Below are 21,759 nucleotides of genomic sequence, written 5' to 3'. Positions count from 1 at the left end.
ATTCTAGGTAAGTCGAGGTTTTAAGCCAATATCAACAATAAGAGTACCAACATGATTACAGAAAGTGGAACATTCTAAAAGTTTGTTGCTCTAATTGGAACAATAAGAGCACTAACATCATTACAAAAAGTGGAACATTTCAAAAGTTTGTTGCTCCAAACATACAAGCCTTCATAACTTTTCATTCCAAACACGGGCTGTTTTGAAAATTATGGACAAGTCTTTAACGTCAAAATGCAATATACGATTCACCTTATTTGTAGATTAATGTTATAAAAGGTTACAACAATACACTACACATTTGTTGTCGTTTCAAGATGATGCAACATTGTGTGCCATGAAACATTGGCGTAATAAACTGTAATATAAGGCAGGAGGACATTAATGTTCAAATTGTACTGTGGGTGACTCATATGGATTTATAATATACGAACTGAATTGTGGGTGACGTGAACTGCAATGCCATCTAAAATTGCTTATACAAGCCCGGTTAGCTCAGTCGGTAGAGCATCAGACTTTTAATCTGAGGGTCGCGGGTTCGAGTCCCCCATCGGGCGTAAGTGTTCTATATTTTTACATTGAAATCTAATTTTAGAGGAAATTTTGGGTAGCTATAATCAAAATTTGGGAACAACCTTTACTTGAAAAACAAATATTAATCATTTTAATCAGTCAATGATGTGTATAAAGTTTCAAATGAAGTCTGTATTTATATCATAAGTGAATAAATACAAACGTTTCCATTCATAATTTGAAATATATAATTATAGATACATCGTGAGGTCGAAGTAATTTTAAAAGTATAGACTTAAACAGTGTTTATTGTAATATGCATCAGAAACAGCAAAAATAAATAATAATAATAATAATAATAATATTGCACGGTATTGCAGGAATAGGTAAACTGACGTTGTCTTGAAAATTAGTTGCCAATGATAAAGATGTTTGCATTAGTACAACGTCACCTTGAAATGCAACATAACACTTGTACCGAAAATTCTAGGTAAGTCGAGGTTTTAAGCCAATATCAACAATAAGAGTACCAACATGATTACAGAAAGTGGAACATTCTAAAGTTTGTTGCTCTAATTGGAACAATAAGAGCACTAACATGATTACAAAAAGTGGAACATTTTAAAAGTTTGTTGCTCCAAACATACAAGCCTTCATAACTTTTCATTCCAAACACGGGCTGTTTTGAAAATTATGGACAAGTCTTTAACGTCAAAATGCAATATACGATTCACCTTATTTGTAGATTAATGTTATAAAAGGTTACAGCAATACACTACACATTTGTTGTCGTTTCAAGATGATGCAACATTGTGTGCCATGAAACATTGGCGTAATAAACTGTAATATAAAGGCAGGAGGACATTAATGTTCAAGTTGCACTGTGGGTGACTCATATGGATTTATAATATACGAACTGAATTGTGGGTGACGTGAACTGCAATGCCATCTAAAATTGCTTATACAAGCCCGGTTAGCTCAGTCGGTAGAGCATCAGACTTTTAATCTGAGGGTCGCGGGTTCGAGTCCCCCATCGGGCGTAAGTGTTCTATATTTTTACATTGAAATCTAATTTTAGAGGAAATTTTGGGTAGCTATAATCAAATTTTGGGAACAACCTTTTCCTTGAAAAACAAATATTAATCATTTTAATCAGGCAATGATGTGTATAAAGTTTCAAAATGAAGTCTGTATTTATATCATAAGTGAATAAATACAAACGTTTCCATTCATAATTTGAAATATATAATTATAGATACATCGTGAGGTCGAAGTAATTTTAAAAGTATAGACTTAAACAGTGTTTATTGTAATATGCATCAGAAACAGCAAAAAATAAATAATAATAATAATAATAATAATAATATTGCACGGTATTGCAGGAATAGGTAAACTGACGTTGTCTTGAAAATTAGTTGCCAATGATAAAGATGTTTGCATTAGTACAACGTCACCTTGAAATGCAACATAACACTTGTACCGAAAATTCTAGGTAAGTCGAGGTTTTAAGCCAATATCAACAATAAGAGTACCAACATGATTACAGAAAGTGGAACATTCTAAAAGTTTGTTGCTCTAATTGGAACAATAAGAGCACTAACATCATTACAAAAAGTGGAACATTTCAAAAGTTTGTTGCTCCAAACATACAAGCCTTCATAACTTTTCATTCCAAACACGGGCTGTTTTGAAAATTATGGACAAGTCTTTAACGTCAAAATGCAATATACGATTCACCTTATTTGTAGATTAATGTTATAAAAGGTTACAACAATACACTACACATTTGTTGTCGTTTCAAGATGATGCAACATTGTGTGCCATGAAACATTGGCGTAATAAACTGTAATATAAGGCAGGAGGACATTAATGTTCAAATTGTACTGTGGGTGACTCATATGGATTTATAATATACGAACTGAATTGTGGGTGACGTGAACTGCAATGCCATCTAAAATTGCTTATACAAGCCCGGTTAGCTCAGTCGGTAGAGCATCAGACTTTTAATATGAGGGTCGCGGGTTCGAGTCCCCCATCGGGCGTAAGTGTTCTATATTTTTACATTGAAATCTAATTTTAGAGGAAATTTTGGGTAGCTATAATCAAAATTTGGGAACAACCTTTTACTTGAAAAACAAATATTAATCATTTTAATCAGTCAATGATGTGTATAAAGTTTCAAAATGAAGTCTGTATTTATATCATAAGTGAATAAATACAAACGTTTCCATTCATAATTTGAAATATATAATTATAGATACATCGTGAGGTCGAAGTAATTTTAAAAGTATAGACTTAAACAGTGTTTATTGTAATATGCATCAGAAACAGCAAAATTAAATAATAATAATAATAATAATAATAATGCACGGTATTGCAGGAATAGGTAAACTGACGTTGTCTTGAAAATTAGTTGCCAATGATAAAGATGTTTGCATTAGTACAACGTCACCTTGAAATGCAACATAACACTTGTACCGAAAATTCTAGGTAAGTCGAGGTTTTAAGCCAATATCAACAATAAGAGTACCAACATGATTACAGAAAGTGGAACATTCTAAAGTTTGTTGCTCTAATTGGAACAATAAGAGCACTAACATGATTACAAAAAGTGGAACATTTCAAAAGTTTGTTGCTCCAAACATACAAGCATTCATAACTTTTCATTCCAAACACGGGCTGTTTTGAAAATTATGGACAAGTCTTTAACGTCAAAATGCAATATACGATTCACCTTATTTGTAGATTAATGTTATAAAAGGTTACAACAATACACTACACATTTGTTGTCGTTTCAAGATGATGCAACATTGTGTGCCATGAAACATTGGCGTAATAAACTGTAATATAAGGCAGGAGGACATTAATGTTCAAATTGTACTGTGGGTGACTCATATGGATTTATAATATACGAACTGAATTGTGGGTGACGTGAACTGCAATGCCATCTAAAATTGCTTATACAAGCCCGGTTAGCTCAGTCGGTAGAGCATCAAACTTTTAATCTGAGGGTCGCGGGTTCGAGTCCCCCATCGGGCGTAAGTGTTCTATATTTTTACATTGAAATCTAATTTTAGAGGAAATTTTGGGTAGCTATAATCAAATTTTGGGAACAACCTTTTCCTTGAAAAACAAATATTAATCATTTTAATCAGGCAATGATGTGTATAAAGTTTCAAAATGAAGTCTGTATTTATATCATAAGTGAATAAATACAAACGTTTCCATTCATAATTTGAAATATATAATTATAGATACATCGTGAGGTCGAAGTAATTTTAAAAGTATAGACTTAAACAGTGTTTATTGTAATATGCATCAGAAACAGCAAAAATAAATAATAATAACAATAATAATAATATTGCACGGTATTGCAGGAATAGGTAAACTGACGTTGTCTTGAAAATTAGTTGCCAATGATAAAGATGTTTGCATTAGTACAACGTCACCTTGAAATGCAACATAACACTTGTACCGAAAATTCTAGGTAAGTCGAGGTTTTAAGCCAATATCAACAATAAGAGTACCAACATGATTACAGAAAGTGGAACATTCTAAAAGTTTGTTGCTCTAATTGGAACAATAAGAGCACTAACATCATTACAAAAAGTGGAACATTTCAAAAGTTTGTTGCTCCAAACATACAAGCCTTCATAACTTTTCATTCCAAACACGGGCTGTTTTGAAAATTATGGACAAGTCTTTAACGTCAAAATGCAATATACGATTCACCTTATTTGTAGATTAATGTTATAAAAGGTTACAACAATACACTACACATTTGTTGTCGTTTCAAGATGATGCAACATTGTGTGCCATGAAACATTGGCGTAATAAACTGTAATATAAGGCAGGAGGACATTAATGTTCAAATTGTACTGTGGGTGACTCATATGGATTTATAATATACGAACTGAATTGTGGGTGACGTGAACTGCAATGCCATCTAAAATTGCTTATACAAGCCCGGTTAGCTCAGTCGGTAGAGCATCAGACTTTTAATCTGAGGGTCGCGGGTTCGAGTCCCCCATCGGGCGTAAGTGTTCTATATTTTTACATTGAAATCTAATTTTAGAGGAAATTTTGGGTAGCTATAATCAAATTTTGGGAACAACCTTTTACTTGAAAAACAAATATTAATCATTTTAATCAGTCAATGATGTGTATAAAGTTTCAAAATGAAGTCTGTATTTATATCATAAGTGAATAAATACAAACGTTTCCATTCATAATTTGAAATATATAATTATAGATATATCGTGAGGTCGAAGTAATTTTAAAAGTATAGACTTAAACAGTGTTTATTGTAATATGCATCAGAAACAGCAAAAATAAATAATAATAATAATAATAATAATATTGCACGGTATTGCAGGAATAGGTAAACTGACGTTGTCTTGAAAATTAGTTGCCAATGATAAAGATGTTTGCATTAGTACAACGTCACCTTGAAATGCAACATAACACTTGTACCGAAAATTCTAGGTAAGTCGAGGTTTTAAGCCAATATCAACAATAAGAGTACCAACATGATTACAGAAAGTGGAACATTCTAAAAGTTTGTTGCTCTAATTGGAACAATACGAGCACTAACATGATTACAAAAAGTGGAACATTTCAAAAGTTTGTTGCTCCAAACATACAAGCCTTCATAACTTTTCATTCCAAACACGGGCTGTTTTGAAAATTATGGACAAGTCTTTAACGTCAAAATGCAATATACGATTCACCTTATTTGTAGATTAATGTTATAAAAGGTTACAACAATACACTACACATTTGTTGTCGTTTCAAGATGATGCAACATTGTGTGCCATGAAACATTGGCGTAATAAACTGTAATATAAGGCAGGAGGACATTAATGTTCAAATTGTACTGTGGGTGACTCATATGGATTTATAATATACGAACTGAATTGTGGGTGACGTGAACTGCAATGCCATCTAAAATTGCTTATACAAGCCCGGTTAGCTCAGTCGGTAGAGCATCAAACTTTTAATCTGAGGGTCGCGGGTTCGAGTCCCCATCGGGCGTAAGTGTTCTATATTTTTACATTGAAATCTAATTTTAGAGGAAATTTTGGGTAGCTATAATCAAAATTTGGGAACAACCTTTTACTTGAAAAACAAATATTAATCATTTTAATCAGTCAATGATGTGTATAAAGTTTCAAAATGAAGTCTGTATTTATATCATAAGTGAATAAATACAAACGTTTCCATTCATAATTTGAAATATATAATTATAGATACATCGTGAGGTCGAAGTAATTTTAAAAGTATAGACTTAAACAGTGTTTATTGTAATATGCATCAGAAACAGCAAAATTAAATAATAATAATAATAATAATATTGCACGGTATTGCAGGAATAGGTAAACTGACGTTGTCTTGAAAATTGGTTGCCAATGATAAAGATGTTTGCATTAGTACAACGTCACCTTGAAATGCAACATAACACTTGTACCGAAAATTCTAGGTAAGTCGAGGTTTTAAGCCAATATCAACAATAAGAGTACCAACATGATTACAGAAAGTGGAACATTCTAAAGTTTGTTGCTCTAATTGGAACAATAAGAGCACTAACATGATTACAAAAAGTGGAACATTTTAAAAGTTTGTTGCTCCAAACATACAAGCCTTCATAACTTTTCATTCCAAACACGGGCTGTTTTGAAAATTATGGACAAGTCTTTAACGTCAAAATGCAATATACGATTCACCTTATTTGTAGATTAATGTTATAAAAGGTTACAGCAATACACTACACATTTGTTGTCGTTTCAAGATGATGCAACATTGTGTGCCATGAAACATTGGCGTAATAAACTGTAATATAAAGGCAGGAGGACATTAATGTTCAAGTTGCACTGTGGGTGACTCATATGGATTTATAATATACGAACTGAATTGTGGGTGACGTGAACTGCAATGCCATCTAAAATTGCTTATACAAGCCCGGTTAGCTCAGTCGGTAGAGCATCAGACTTTTAATCTGAGGGTCGCGGGTTCGAGTCCCCCATCGGGCGTAAGTGTTCTATATTTTTACATTGAAATCTAATTTTAGAGGAAATTTTGGGTAGCTATAATCAAATTTTGGGAACAACCTTTTCCTTGAAAAACAAATATTAATCATTTTAATCAGGCAATGATGTGTATAAAGTTTCAAAATGAAGTCTGTATTTATATCATAAGTGAATAAATACAAACGTTTCCATTCATAATTTGAAATATATAATTATAGATACATCGTGAGGTCGAAGTAATTTTAAAAGTATAGACTTAAACAGTGTTTATTGTAATATGCATCAGAAACAGCAAAAATAAATAATAATAATAATAATAATAATAATAATATTGCACGGTATTGCAGGAATAGGTAAACTGACGTTGTCTTGAAAATTAGTTGCCAATGATAAAGATGTTTGCATTAGTACAACGTCACCTTGAAATGCAACATAACACTTGTACCGAAAATTCTAGGTAAGTCGAGGTTTTAAGCCAATATCAACAATAAGAGTACCAACATGATTACAGAAAGTGGAACATTCTAAAGTTTGTTGCTCTAATTGGAACAATAAGAGCACTAACATGATTACAAAAAGTGGAACATTTCAAAAGTTTGTTGCTCCAAACATACAAGCCTTCATAACTTTTCATTCCAAACACGGGCTGTTTTGAAAATTATGGACAAGTCTTTAACGTCAAAATGCAATATACGATTCACCTTATTTGTAGATTAATGTTATAAAAGGTTACAACAATACACTACACATTTGTTGTCGTTTCAAGATGATGCAACATTGTGTGCCATGAAACATTGGCGTAATAAACTGTAATATAAGGCAGGAGGACATTAATGTTCAAATTGTACTGTGGGTGACTCATATGGATTTATAATATACGAACTGAATTGTGGGTGACGTGAACTGCAATGCCATCTAAAATTGCTTATACAAGCCCGGTTAGCTCAGTCGGTAGAGCATCAAACTTTTAATCTGAGGGTCGCGGGTTCGAGTCCCCATCGGGCGTAAGTGTTCTATATTTTTACATTGAAATCTAATTTTAGAGGAAATTTTGGGTAGCTATAATCAAAATTTGGGAACAACCTTTTACTTGAAAAACAAATATTAATCATTTTAATCAGTCAATGATGTGTATAAAGTTTCAAAATGAAGTCTGTATTTATATCATAAGTGAATAAATACAAACGTTTCCATTCATAATTTGAAATATATAATTATAGATACATCGTGAGGTCGAAGTAATTTTAAAAGTATAGACTTAAACAGTGTTTATTGTAATATGCATCAGAAACAGCAAAAATAAATAATAATAATAATAATAATAATATTGCACGGTATTGCAGGAATAGGTAAACTGACGTTGTCTTGAAAATTAGTTGCCAATGATAAAGATGTTTGCATTAGTACAACGTCACCTTGAAATGCAACATAACACTTGTACCGAAAATTCTAGGTAAGTCGAGGTTTTAAGCCAATATCAACAATAAGAGTACCAACATGATTACAGAAAGTGGAACATTCTAAAGTTTGTTGCTCTAATTGGAACAATAAGAGCACTAACATGATTACAAAAAGTGGAACATTTTAAAAGTTTGTTGCTCCAAACATACAAGCCTTCATAACTTTTCATTCCAAACACGGGCTGTTTTGAAAATTATGGACAAGTCTTTAACGTCAAAATGCAATATACGATTCACCTTATTTGTAGATTAATGTTATAAAAGGTTACAGCAATACACTACACATTTGTTGTCGTTTCAAGATGATGCAACATTGTGTGCCATGAAACATTGGCGTAATAAACTGTAATATAAAGGCAGGAGGACATTAATGTTCAAGTTGCACTGTGGGTGACTCATATGGATTTATAATATACGAACTGAATTGTGGGTGACGTGAACTGCAATGCCATCTAAAATTGCTTATACAAGCCCGGTTAGCTCAGTCGGTAGAGCATCAGACTTTTAATCTGAGGGTCGCGGGTTCGAGTCCCCATCGGGCGTAAGTGTTCTATATTTTTACATTGAAATCTAATTTTAGAGGAAATTTTGGGTAGCTATAATCAAATTTTGGGAACAACCTTTTCCTTGAAAAACAAATATTAATCATTTTAATCAGGCAATGATGTGTATAAAGTTTCAAAATGAAGTCTGTATTTATATCATAAGTGAATAAATACAAACGTTTCCATTCATAATTTGAAATATATAATTATAGATACATCGTGAGGTCGAAGTAATTTTAAAAGTATAGACTTAAACAGTGTTTATTGTAATATGCATCAGAAACAGCAAAATTAAATAATAATAATAATAATAATAATATTGCACGGTATTGCAGGAATAGGTAAACTGACGTTGTCTTGAAAATTAGTTGCCAATGATAAAGATGTTTGCATTAGTACAACGTCACCTTGAAATGCAACATAACACTTGTACCGAAAATTCTAGGTAAGTCGAGGTTTTAAGCCAATATCAACAATAAGAGTACCAACATGATTACAGAAAGTGGAACATTCTAAAGTTTGTTGCTCTAATTGGAACAATAAGAGCACTAACATGATTACAAAAAGTGGAACATTTTAAAAGTTTGTTGCTCCAAACATACAAGCCTTCATAACTTTTCATTCCAAACACGGGCTGTTTTGAAAATTATGGACAAGTCTTTAACGTCAAAATGCAATATACGATTCACCTTATTTGTAGATTAATGTTATAAAAGGTTACAGCAATACACTACACATTTGTTGTCGTTTCAAGATGATGCAACATTGTGTGCCATGAAACATTGGCGTAATAAACTGTAATATAAAGGCAGGAGGACATTAATGTTCAAGTTGCACTGTGGGTGACTCATATGGATTTATAATATACGAACTGAATTGTGGGTGACGTGAACTGCAATGCCATCTAAAATTGCTTATACAAGCCCGGTTAGCTCAGTCGGTAGAGCATCAGACTTTTAATCTGAGGGTCGCGGGTCCGAGTCCCCCATCGGGCGTAAGTGTTCTATATTTTTACATTGAAATCTAATTTTAGAGGAAATTTTGGGTAGCTATAATCAAATTTTGGGAACAACCTTTTCCTTGAAAAACAAATATTAATCATTTTAATCAGTCAATGATGTGTATAAAGTTTCAAAATGAAGTCTGTATTTATATCATAAGTGAATAAATACAAACGTTTCCATTCATAATTTGAAATATATAATTATAGATACATCGTGAGGTCGAAGTAATTTTAAAAGTATAGACTTAAACAGTGTTTATTGTAATATGCATCAGAAACAGCAAAAATATATTTGAAATATATAATTATAGATACATCGTGAGGTCGAAGTAATTTTAAAAGTATAGACTTAAACAGTGTTTATTGTAATATGCATCAGAAACAGCAAAAATTAAATAATAATAATAATAATAATAATATTGCACGGTATTGCAGGAATAGGTAAACTGACGTTGTCTTGAAAATTAGTTGCCAATGATAAAGATGTTTGCATTAGTACAACGTCACCTTGAAATGCAACATAACACTTGTACCGAAAATTCTAGGTAAGTCGAGGTTTTAAGCCAATATCAACAATAAGAGTACCAACATGATTACAGAAAGTGGAACATTCTAAAGTTTGTTGCTCTAATTGGAACAATAAGAGCACTAACATGATTACAAAAAGTGGAACATTTTAAAAGTTTGTTGCTCCAAACATACAAGCCTTCATAACTTTTCATTCCAAACACGGGCTGTTTTAAAAATTATGGACAAGTCTTTAACGTCAAAATGCAATACACGATTCACCTTATTTGTAGATTAATGTTATAAAAGGTTACAGCAATACACTACACATTTGTTGTCGTTTCAAGATGATGCAACATTGTGTGCCATGAAACATTGGCGTAATAAACTGTAATATAAAGGCAGGAGGGCATTAATGTTCAAGTTGCACTGTGGGTGACTCATATGGATTTATAATATACGAACTGAATTGTGGGTGACGTGAACTGCAATGCCATCTAAAATTGCTTATACAAGCCCGGTTAGCTCAGTCGGTAGAGCATCAGACTTTTAATCTGAGGGTCGCGGGTCCGAGTCCCCCATCGGGCGTAAGTGTTCTATATTTTTACATTGAAATCTAATTTTAGAGGAAATTTTGGGTAGCTATAATCAAATTTTGGGAACAACCTTTTCCTTGAAAAACAAATATTAATCATTTTAATCAGTCAATGATGTGTATAAAGTTTCAAAATGAAGTCTGTATTTATATCATAAGTGAATAAATACAAACGTTTCCATTCATAATTTGAAATATATAATTATAGATACATCGTGAGGTCGAAGTAATTTTAAAAGTATAGACTTAAACAGTGCTTATTGTAATATGCATCAGAAACAGCAAAAATATAATTTGAAATATATAATTATAGATACGGGAGATCAATGAATATACGGGAACGTGTTTAAACTTTATTTGGTTGAAAACGGTCAAGAATTGGTTGCAAAAACAGTGAAAATATGGGTAAAACGTGGTTTTTGTTATGAAAATCGGTTGTCAGCCTACGCGTCACTGCAGCTGGCCGGCAGCGCGTCGGCGCCGCGTGCGTAATGCGAACTACGCCAATGCGCGCGTAACGGCGCAGAGCCACGCGACTTGCGAGCCAGAGACCAGTGGACATGATAATACGGAAGGAAGGAAAAATAAAGGACAAAAAGGTACATGGAGGGGTCACTGAATTATGATAACGGGTGAACGTCCGCAGACACGCTATGAGAGGACGTAATAAATACGGGAAAAAGATGTGTGTTATATAAACAACATGAAGCGGTACTATAAAGAAAAATTAAATTAAAATGAGGACAAAAAAGTACGAGTAATAGGAGCTAATAGGCCAACGGGTTAAAGTAACTAAATGAAACGGGAACGACACAAAGAAACTAATCAGGAAAAGTAAGAAAAAAAAAGCTAAAATAATGAGAACAGAATTAAATAAAAAACATCACAAGCAGCAAATAAACAAAGAAGCTAAAGGGAAATGTGAGAAAGAACAGATTTAGAAAACAATGGGAACGGGGTTAAATAAAAAAATATCATGGAAACGGAAAATCACAAGCTAAGCAGAAGAAACTAAAAAATAAAATGTAAGAGGAGACAGATTTAGATAAATAAAATGTACCTTTTCAATGATTCTACCTGTTCAGTAATTATTCCTGTTATAGTGAACGCTCCCATCATACTCATCTAGCGGTGACCCGCGCGAAGCGCGGGTATCCCGCTAGTAATAATAATAATAATAATAATATTGCACGGTATTGCAGGAATAGGTAAACTGACGTTGTCTTGAAAATTAGTTGCCAATGATAAAGATGTTTGCATTAGTACAACGTCACCTTGAAATGCAACATAACACTTGTACCGAAAATTCTAGGTAAGTCGAGGTTTTAAGCCAATATCAACAATAAGAGTACCAACATGATTACAGAAAGTGGAACATTCTAAAAGTTTGTTGCTCTAATTGGAACAATAAGAGCACTAACATGATTACAAAAAGTGGAACATTTCAAAAGTTTGTTGCTCCAAACATACAAGCCTTCATAACTTTTCATTCCAAACACGGGCTGTTTTGAAAATTATGGACAAGTCTTTAACGTCAAAATGCAATATACGATTCACCTTATTTGTAGATTAATGTTATAAAAGGTTACAACAATACACTACACATTTGTTGTCGTTTCAAGATGATGCAACATTGTGTGCCATGAAACATTGGCGTAATAAACTGTAATATAAGGCAGGAGGACATTAATGTTCAAATTGTACTGTGGGTGACTCATATGGATTTATAATATACGAACTGAATTGTGGGTGACGTGAACTGCAATGCCATCTAAAATTGCTTATACAAGCCCGGTTAGCTCAGTCGGTAGAGCATCAAACTTTTAATCTGAGGGTCGCGGGTTCGAGTCCCCATCGGGCGTAAGTGTTCTATATTTTTACATTGAAATCTAATTTTAGAGGAAATTTTGGGTAGCTATAATCAAAATTTGGGAACAACCTTTTACTTGAAAAACAAATATTAATCATTTTAATCAGTCAATGATGTGTATAAAGTTTCAAAATGAAGTCTGTATTTATATCATAAGTGAATAAATACAAACGTTTCCATTCATAATTTGAAATATATAATTATAGATACATCGTGAGGTCGAAGTAATTTTAAAAGTATAGACTTAAACAGTGTTTATTGTAATATGCATCAGAAACAGCAAAATTAAATAATAATAATAATAATAATATTGCACGGTATTGCAGGAATAGGTAAACTGACGTTGTCTTGAAAATTAGTTGCCAATGATAAAGATGTTTGCATTAGTACAACGTCACCTTGAAATGCAACATAACACTTGTACCGAAAATTCTAGGTAAGTCGAGGTTTTAAGCCAATATCAACAATAAGAGTACCAACATGATTACAGAAAGTGGAACATTCTAAAGTTTGTTGCTCTAATTGGAACAATAAGAGCACTAACATGATTACAAAAAGTGGAACATTTTAAAAGTTTGTTGCTCCAAACATACAAGCCTTCATAACTTTTCATTCCAAACACGGGCTGTTTTGAAAATTATGGACAAGTCTTTAACGTCAAAATGCAATCTACGATTCACCTTATTTGTAGATTAATGTTATAAAAGGTTACAGCAATACACTACACATTTGTTGTCGTTTCAAGATGATGCAACATTGTGTGCCATGAAACATTGGCGTAATAAACTGTAATATAAAGGCAGGAGGACATTAATGTTCAAGTTGCACTGTGGGTGACTCATATGGATTTATAATATACGAACTGAATTGTGGGTGACGTGAACTGCAATGCCATCTAAAATTGCTTATACAAGCCCGGTTAGCTCAGTCGGTAGAGCATCAGACTTTTAATCTGAGGGTCGCGGGTCCGAGTCCCCCATCGGGCGTAAGTGTTCTATATTTTTACATTGAAATCTAATTTTAGAGGAAATTTTGGGTAGCTATAATCAAATTTTGGGAACAACCTTTTCCTTGAAAAACAAATATTAATCATTTTAATCAGTCAATGATGTGTATAAAGTTTCAAAATGAAGTCTGTATTTATATCATAAGTGAATAAATACAAACGTTTCCATTCATAATTTGAAATATATAATTATAGATACATCGTGAGGTCGAAGTAATTTTAAAAGTATAGACTTAAACAGTGTTTATTGTAATATGCATCAGAAACAGCAAAAATATAATTTGAAATATATAATTATAGATACATCGTGAGGTCGAAGTAATTTTAAAAGTATAGACTTAAACAGTGTTTATTGTAATATGCATCAGAAACAGCAAAATTAAATAATAATAATAATAATAATAATATTGCACGGTATTGCACGGTATTGCAGGAATAGGTAAACTGACGTTGTCTTGAAAATTAGTTGCCAATGATAAAGATGTTTGCATTAGTACAACGTCACCTTGAAATGCAACATAACACTTGTACCGAAAATTCTAGGTAAGTCGAGGTTTTAAGCCAATATCAACAATAAGAGTACCAACATGATTACAGAAAGTGGAACATTCTAAAGTTTGTTGCTCTAATTGGAACAATAAGAGCACTAACATGATTACAAAAAAGTGGAACATTTTAAAAGTTTGTTGCTCCAAACATACAAGCCTTCATAACTTTTCATTCCAAACACGGTCTGTTTTAAAAATTATGGACAAGTCTTTAACGTCAAAATGCAATACACGATTCACCTTATTTGTAGATTAATGTTATAAAAGGTTACAGCAATACACTACACATTTGTTGTCGTTTCAAGATGATGCAACATTGTGTGCCATGAAACATTGGCGTAATAAACTGTAATATAAAGGCAGGAGGACATTAATGTTCAAGTTGCACTGTGGGTGACTCATATGGATTTATAATATACGAACTGAATTGTGGGTGACGTGAACTGCAATGCCATCTAAAATTGCTTATACAAGCCCGGTTAGCTCAGTCGGTAGAGCATCAGACTTTTAATCTGAGGGTCGCGGGTCCGAGTCCCCCATCGGGCGTAAGTGTTCTATATTTTTACATTGAAATCTAATTTTAGAGGAAATTTTGGGTAGCTATAATCAAATTTTGGGAACAACCTTTTCCTTGAAAAACAAATATTAATCATTTTAATCAGTCAATGATGTGTATAAAGTTTCAAAATGAAGTCTGTATTTATATCATAAGTGAATAAATACAAACGTTTCCATTCATAATTTGAAATATATAATTATAGATACATCGTGAGGTCGAAGTAATTTTAAAAGTATAGACTTAAACAGTGCTTATTGTAATATGCATCAGAAACAGCAAAAATATAATTTGAAATATATAATTATAGATACATCGTGAGGTCGAAGTAATTTTAAAAGTATAGACTTAAACAGTGTTTATTGTAATATGCATCAGAAACAGCAAAATTAAATAATAATAATAATAATAATATTGCACGGTATTGCAGGAATAGGTAAACTGACGTTGTCTTGAAAATTAGTTGCCAATGATAAAGATGTTTGCATTAGTACAACGTCACCTTGAAATGCAACATAACACTTGTACCGAAAATTCTAGGTAAGTCGAGGTTTTAAGCCAATATCAACAATAAGAGTACCAACATGATTACAGAAAGTGGAACATTCTAAAGTTTGTTGCTCTAATTGGAACAATAAGAGCACTAACATGATTACAAAAAGTGGAACATTTTAAAAGTTTGTTGCTTCAAACATACAAGCCTTCATAACTTTTCATTCCAAACACGGGCTGTTTTGAAAATTATGGACAAGTCTTTAACGTCAAAATGCAATATACGATTCACCTTATTTGTAGATTAATGTTATAAAAGGTTACAACAATACACTACACATTTGTTGTCGTTTCAAGATGATGCAACATTGTGTGCCATGAAACATTGGCGTAATAAACTGTAATATAAGGCAGGAGGACATTAATGTTCAAGTTGCACTGTGGGTGACTCATATGGATTTATAATATACGAACTGAATTGTGGGTGACGTGAACTGCAATGCCATCTAAAATTGCTTATACAAGCCCGGTTAGCTCAGTCGGTAGAGCATCAGACTTTTAATCTGAGGGTCGCGGGTTCGAGTCCCCCATCGGGCGTAAGTGTTCTATATTTTTACATTGAAATCTAATTTTAGAGGAAATTTTGGGTAGCTATAATCAAATTTTGGGAACAACCTTTTCCTTGAAAAACAAATATTAATCATTTTAATCAGTCAATGATGTGTATAAAGTTTCAAAATGAAGTCTGTATTTATATCATAAGTGAATAAATACAAACGTTTCCATTCATAATTTGAAATATATAATTATAGATACATCGTGAGGTCGAAGTAATTTTAAAAGTATAGACTTAAACAGTGTTTATTGTAATATGCATCAGAAACAGCAAAAATAAATAATAATAATAATAATAATATTGCACGGTATTGCAGGAATAGGTAAACTGACGTTGTCTTGAAAATTAGTTGCCAATGATAAAGATGTTTGCATTAGTACAACGTCACCTTGAAATGCAACATAACACTTGTACCGAAAATTCTAGGTAAGTCGAGGTTTTAAGCCAATATCAACAATAAGAGTACCAACATGATTACAGAAAGTGGAACATTCTAAAAGTTTGTTGCTCTAATTGGAACAATAAGAGCACTAACATGATTACAAAAAGTGGAACATTTCAAAAGTTTGTTGCTCCAAACATACAAGCCTTCATAACTTTTCATTCCAAACACGGGCTGTTTTGAAAATTATGGACAAGTCTTTAACGTCAAAATGCAATATACGATTCACCTTATTTGTAGATTAATGTTATAAAAGGTTACAGCAATACACTACACATTTGTTGTCGTTTCAAGATGATGCAACATTGTGTGCCATGAAACATTGGCGTAATAAACTGTAATATAAAGGCAGGAGGACATTAATGTTCAAATTGTACTGTCGGTGACTCATATGGATTGATAATATACGAACTGAATTGTGGGTGACGTGAACTGCAATGCCATCTAAAGTTTACGAGTGGATATTCATACGTAGTGGTAGATAAAATGAATTAAAGTTTTAACTTCAACACTACACTATTTTTCGCTCACCTGGAACGTTTTCACTAGTCCGACTAGCGTCTTCAGCAGATGGTGATGCTGTGATGATATCTTGTCTACAATCGGAATATCCCGTTTCCATTCATAATTTGAAATATATAATTATGGATACATCGTGAGGTCTAAGTAATTTTAAAAGTATAGACTTAAACAGTGTTTATTTGTAATATTATATTAGATATTATACATCAGAAACAGCATGTTATTGCAGGAATAGGTAAACTGATGTTGTCTTGAAAATTAGTTGCCAATGATAAATCTATGTAAGTCGCGGTTTTACGCCAATTGGAACAGTCAGAGTACCAACATGATTACGAAAAGTGGAACATTCTAAAAGTTTTTTGCTTTAAAAATACAGACTTTCATAACTTTATTCCAAATATGGACTGTTTAAAAAAATTACGGACAAGTCTTTAACGTCAAAATGCAATACACGATTCACCTTATTTGAAGATTAATGTTATAAAGACCTAAGCAGTGTTTATTTGTAATATGTATCAGAAATAACAAAAAGAAATTATGAAGGTGATATTGCATGGTATTGCAGGAACAAGTAAACTGGCGTTGTCTTGAAAATAAGTTGCCAATCACCTTGAAATGCATCATAACAATTGTACCTAAAATCCTAGGTAAGTCGAGGTTTTAAGCCAATTGGAACAATAAGAGCACTAACATGATTACAAAAAGTGGAACATTTTAAAAGTTTGTTGCTCCAAACATACAAGCCTTCATAAATTTTCATTCCAAACACGGGCTGTTTTGAAAATTACGGACAAGTCTTTAACGTCAAAATGCAACATACGATTCAACTTATTTGTACATTAATGTTATAAATGGTTACAACACTACAGTTTAATTGATTTTGTGCTGGAATTCGCGCGAAGCGCGTGAAAATTTTGACTTTCATCGCTTGGCATGTTGGCGCAATAAATTCATCAAAACTATAACCATTTCTTCACTCATACCTGTGGGTACGCTTCTGATACCTACAATGTTCCCATTATTTATTTTACTTTTTTCAAAATTACAACAGTTGTACATTTATTTCTATTCACCTCCTTTATTGGCCATGTGTATGTTATATAGTTTACCACTAGGGTCGTAAGTTTGTTTATTTCGTAATATACCATCACGTCATATCCGTCACAATTCACGGATATGACGTTCGGAGATGATTTTACTATGAGAGAATCATTTCCGTCACGTGACGGAGATGATACAGCAGAATTTCCATTCATTGACATCATCTCCGTCACTCTACAGATAATGCCCTGCTTTGACCTTAAAACTGGTCAAATGGAAATGTAATGATATGTTGCATAATCTTGGTTATACTCCTTTCCTCTGTAGGTAAAAAAAAATGTTCAATGTGCGACACATTTTTTGGTATCAGTTGAACTTCGTTGCAATTGTGACGGAGATGACGACGGTGACGGAGATGACATTAGCTGTAGAAAAAGCCAAACAGATGCATCAAGCTGCTAATAAAAATTGGGCCAAACACTTTTTTTTACTATAACACTGGAGACATAGGCCTATCTCTTTCTTAATCTGTAAAAAAATTAACAGAAAAATCATTTTGAAATGTCTATTTTCCAAACCTTCAAATATGCACCTTACCGAAGAATGACTCAATACTGCATGATATTGTAGGGACAGGTAAGCTTACATGCAAATTGGAGTATGAACACAAGATGTAGTACTTTGGTTATTGATAATAAACATCATTTGAAATGCAAATGCAACATAACCAATTGTACCTAAAATCAAGGGATGTCGTAGGAAGTTGAAGAACTATAATGGTACTATATAGGGTGGTCCATAAACAACTTGAACCAATTTCAAAGATTAATATCTCAAAGTTGAAAAGAATCATGATGCAGTCATGTCTACAGTAGAATTCATCTCGACCTTTGCAGGACTTAACCCCATTAAAAGCTATTAAACCAAGATAACACTCATTGAAACAGCTCAACTGATTAAATCGGATCTTCTCTGGTTGTGCACAAGTGACTGTTTTCATGTGCGATATCGCAATAATGCTGGTATTCATAGCGACAAATCCCCAGAAATTGAGGAGGGAGGGGACGAGAACCAAAACATTAATTTTATACGGCCTAATGGGAATAATATAAGTCGCGAGCCATATGAACCTGAACTCAATAGAAATTGGGAAATTGTAGAAAGGACTAGCGAAATTGAAGCCGTAGTACGCACCAAACAATGGCTGTCAGTGCGTGCGCCATGGTCCACATCAATCTGGGGTCTAGTTTTTTCCGTATAAACTACAGGGTGTCTCAAATGATTAATACAATGATCACTACCCGGGGGGGGGGCACTCAACACAAATGACCATACGGGTATGCTCCCCCGGAAAGACCCCCCTTTTGGGTTTCGCAGCTCCGAAAGACCCCCTATATTTGACCAAAATAAAGCTCCGAAAGACCCTTGATTTTGATAATTTCAGCTCTAAAAGACCCAAAAATTGCTCATTCCTCATATTTTTTGTTTTTTCAGGCGATTTTCAACCAAAAAGCCAAGAAAGACCCTTGATTTTGACTTTTCGCAGCTCCAAAAGACCCCATGTTACTTGTTCACAGCCCGGTTCGCAGCTCCGAAAGACCCCCGACGCCGGCAGCTCCCAAAGACCCACCACCTCAAAATTCCGGGGAGCATACCCACCAAAATTTGTTGATGTGCCCCCCCCGGGGATCACAACCTTTCCAAGACACCCTACTAGTATCAATTTAAAAGTTGAAGTTTATTTGGGCCGCAATTTAGACTCTTAAAAGGGCATTTCGTGATCCTCAGCCTCATCCGCCCACTTTTCTTTTAAAATGTTGAGATTTTTATACCACTGGAAACCTCTGGCTACATAATGTTTATGTACCAAAGATTTCTTGCAGATTAATTCGTTCAGCAAAAATATCGTCAAATTTGAATTTCGTTCTGGTATGACCAGAACGAAATTACAACAGTGGTCTATGGAGCAGTGTAATACACATAATCATGCATAACTCGCAAGCGCAAAATCGGAATCAACTGAAATTTTGGGAATAAGCTTTCTTCGTGGATATCTACTGAAAAATGTCATAAAAAGAGGATGCTAGGATCACAAAATACTCCTTTAAAAGAAACGATTCTAAAAGTATAAACTAAAATAACTGCCATGTATGTGGAACCTTATAAGTGGGTCTACAAAGAGTAGAAAATGGTTCTGGAAAGGCCAGCATTTTGGAGTTGTTTCAATTTTCAAGAACTCTTTGTTCTTAAGGGTTCTACTTAGGCCTACAGGCCAGCCAAGAGCCCCCTTTTCGCCAGCGTTAGCTGGCTATGATCTAATTCGGAGATCGTCTTTGTTTGCTAAAGAGATTACGGGGTACTAGCATTGATTTGAATTACTTTGCGGAACTTTTTATGGTGAAAATATATAATAGACCTGTTATTGGATTTGTAAGAAAAAGAAAGTATGTTTTGCCGTTTCAACGAATGAAAACGAGTGAGAATTTCAAAAGTTATGGTTTGAAGGAAATATGACATTAAAAGTTCATGCCAGGCCTATAATAGTTTCAACAGCATATCAACGAAAGAAAATTATAGAATCCTTGTTATCAGGTGTTCTTAGATTTACATTAGCAGACCTCCTGGAGATCAGCACAGCATGAGATGTGAGTGTATTGATAACATGATTAAAACCTTTATGGACGTAAAAGTAAAAATATCCTATATCCTGTATCGTTTTATGGATAAAAATGACTCAAAATGTCATTTATGAAATAATTTATCTTAAACATCAGTTTTGTCTTTTCAACGGGAAAAATTCGATGCAATTTCAGGGCCTATTTTTGATATGGGTATAATTTATATACATGTAGGCCTATTATAATTGAACAATATCATTCTTTATACATTTTATAATGTGCTATATTAAGTATAAATTGGGAATTAATATAAAATTAATGTGCATGTATAAGGCAGTAGGATGGCAGTTTTTAGCCAATTAACTAAAAACTGCATTTCTTTATATTAATAATGAGCTAAGGGTAGCCTAAAAGGCAGAAAAGACAAAAAGACAGAACAATTTGGAGTAATTAATTGACAGGAAGTTATAGGAGTTGTTTGGTTTGCTGTTTCTGTGTGCATGTTCTCATCATTGATGGTTTGGTGGACTGTCATGAAACATGATGGATCATAAAAAGAGTGATCCTAAAAATGCCACCACCCAAACTTATTACAAGGCATCTTCTGCATTGAAGCTGGCTTTCCCTTTAAAGGGAATTTTTATTAGACTATATGCCTATGTATATGTGGGGGCGGGTTGTGTGTGTTTGGTTCGGTTAAGGTTCAGAAGTAAAATCATAGAATGGCTCCAATATTGGGCTCAACGGTGGTAAACATGTACAAACATGACTATGGAGGATGGGAACATCGTATCCCACCAATATTTGTGAGAACCTGGTATATTAATTAATCGCAACCACCGAGAACCGAGAAACCCGAAAACCGCGATATTCTAGTTGTCTATTTTTGCTCATTTACCATGATGATGCATGATCAAGACACAACAAGACAGTACAATTTCCGCGTACTATGGTTACTGTCAACAGTACTCTAATATTCTGGTACATTCCATAGGAATTATTTTCCATAGGAAAACCTACTTGTGCGTTGCGGTGTTATCTGTTTGCATATGATTACTCTTCTAAATACATTCACCCTTATCGGCCTATATCATGATATCGGGAACGCGGAATGCCGTTTTAGTTTTAGTTTTTCCGTGTTTTTTGATAATCTATGGTGTATGCCCTAAGTCATGTGCCAGACGAAACATCTCAATCCTAATCCTTAGTTTGACCAAAGTAAAGTTGGACCAAAAAACCGTTAATTGCATGAATATTTTATAATTCCATATAATCCAAAACAAAAAGGGGAAAGGCCAAAACTTGTATAAATTGCAGCTGCTCATTTAGCATCATATTGTAGAATTCAAGACAAATTTGATGTTTCTTAACAGATTTGAGTGCAGATTGATCAGAATTT

At 33.4% G+C, this 21,759-nt stretch overlaps 15 non-coding genes across 15 annotated transcripts; all 15 read left to right on the top strand.

Annotated features, from left to right (window-relative positions):
• The first annotated feature begins 484 nt into the window (after nt 1-484).
• Nucleotides 485-557, top strand: Trnak-uuu (transfer RNA lysine (anticodon UUU)). Its single transcript has one exon. It is a non-coding gene; the product is annotated as a tRNA-Lys (tRNA).
• A 923-nt stretch (nt 558-1,480) lies between these two features.
• Nucleotides 1,481-1,553, top strand: Trnak-uuu (transfer RNA lysine (anticodon UUU)). Its single transcript has one exon. It is a non-coding gene; the product is annotated as a tRNA-Lys (tRNA).
• Nucleotides 1,554-2,482: 929 nt separating this feature from the next.
• On the top strand, nt 2,483-2,555 carry Trnak-uuu (transfer RNA lysine (anticodon UUU)). Its single transcript has one exon. It is a non-coding gene; the product is annotated as a tRNA-Lys (tRNA).
• Nucleotides 2,556-3,479: 924 nt separating this feature from the next.
• On the top strand, nt 3,480-3,552 carry Trnak-uuu (transfer RNA lysine (anticodon UUU)). Its single transcript has one exon. It is a non-coding gene; the product is annotated as a tRNA-Lys (tRNA).
• Nucleotides 3,553-4,477: 925 nt separating this feature from the next.
• Trnak-uuu (transfer RNA lysine (anticodon UUU)) lies at nt 4,478-4,550 on the top strand. The gene has a single exon. It is a non-coding gene; the product is annotated as a tRNA-Lys (tRNA).
• A 925-nt stretch (nt 4,551-5,475) lies between these two features.
• Nucleotides 5,476-5,547, top strand: Trnak-uuu (transfer RNA lysine (anticodon UUU)). The gene has a single exon. It is a non-coding gene; the product is annotated as a tRNA-Lys (tRNA).
• A 922-nt stretch (nt 5,548-6,469) lies between these two features.
• On the top strand, nt 6,470-6,542 carry Trnak-uuu (transfer RNA lysine (anticodon UUU)). Its single transcript has one exon. It is a non-coding gene; the product is annotated as a tRNA-Lys (tRNA).
• A 930-nt stretch (nt 6,543-7,472) lies between these two features.
• On the top strand, nt 7,473-7,544 carry Trnak-uuu (transfer RNA lysine (anticodon UUU)). The gene has a single exon. It is a non-coding gene; the product is annotated as a tRNA-Lys (tRNA).
• A 925-nt stretch (nt 7,545-8,469) lies between these two features.
• Trnak-uuu (transfer RNA lysine (anticodon UUU)) lies at nt 8,470-8,541 on the top strand. The gene has a single exon. It is a non-coding gene; the product is annotated as a tRNA-Lys (tRNA).
• A 925-nt stretch (nt 8,542-9,466) lies between these two features.
• Trnak-uuu (transfer RNA lysine (anticodon UUU)) lies at nt 9,467-9,539 on the top strand. Its single transcript has one exon. It is a non-coding gene; the product is annotated as a tRNA-Lys (tRNA).
• Nucleotides 9,540-10,569: 1,030 nt separating this feature from the next.
• Trnak-uuu (transfer RNA lysine (anticodon UUU)) lies at nt 10,570-10,642 on the top strand. Its single transcript has one exon. It is a non-coding gene; the product is annotated as a tRNA-Lys (tRNA).
• A 1,796-nt stretch (nt 10,643-12,438) lies between these two features.
• Nucleotides 12,439-12,510, top strand: Trnak-uuu (transfer RNA lysine (anticodon UUU)). The gene has a single exon. It is a non-coding gene; the product is annotated as a tRNA-Lys (tRNA).
• A 922-nt stretch (nt 12,511-13,432) lies between these two features.
• Nucleotides 13,433-13,505, top strand: Trnak-uuu (transfer RNA lysine (anticodon UUU)). The gene has a single exon. It is a non-coding gene; the product is annotated as a tRNA-Lys (tRNA).
• A 1,041-nt stretch (nt 13,506-14,546) lies between these two features.
• Nucleotides 14,547-14,619, top strand: Trnak-uuu (transfer RNA lysine (anticodon UUU)). Its single transcript has one exon. It is a non-coding gene; the product is annotated as a tRNA-Lys (tRNA).
• Nucleotides 14,620-15,645: 1,026 nt separating this feature from the next.
• Trnak-uuu (transfer RNA lysine (anticodon UUU)) lies at nt 15,646-15,718 on the top strand. Its single transcript has one exon. It is a non-coding gene; the product is annotated as a tRNA-Lys (tRNA).
• The last annotated feature ends 6,041 nt before the right edge of the window (nt 15,719-21,759 follow it).

The sequence above is a fragment of the Amphiura filiformis genome, chromosome 5 (assembly GCF_039555335.1).
Source record: "Amphiura filiformis chromosome 5, Afil_fr2py, whole genome shotgun sequence".
Lineage (NCBI taxonomy): Eukaryota > Metazoa > Echinodermata > Ophiuroidea > Amphilepidida > Amphiuridae > Amphiura > Amphiura filiformis.
The sequence above is the reverse complement of the archived record's forward strand: the minus strand, read 5'-3'. Positions and strand labels throughout refer to the sequence as shown.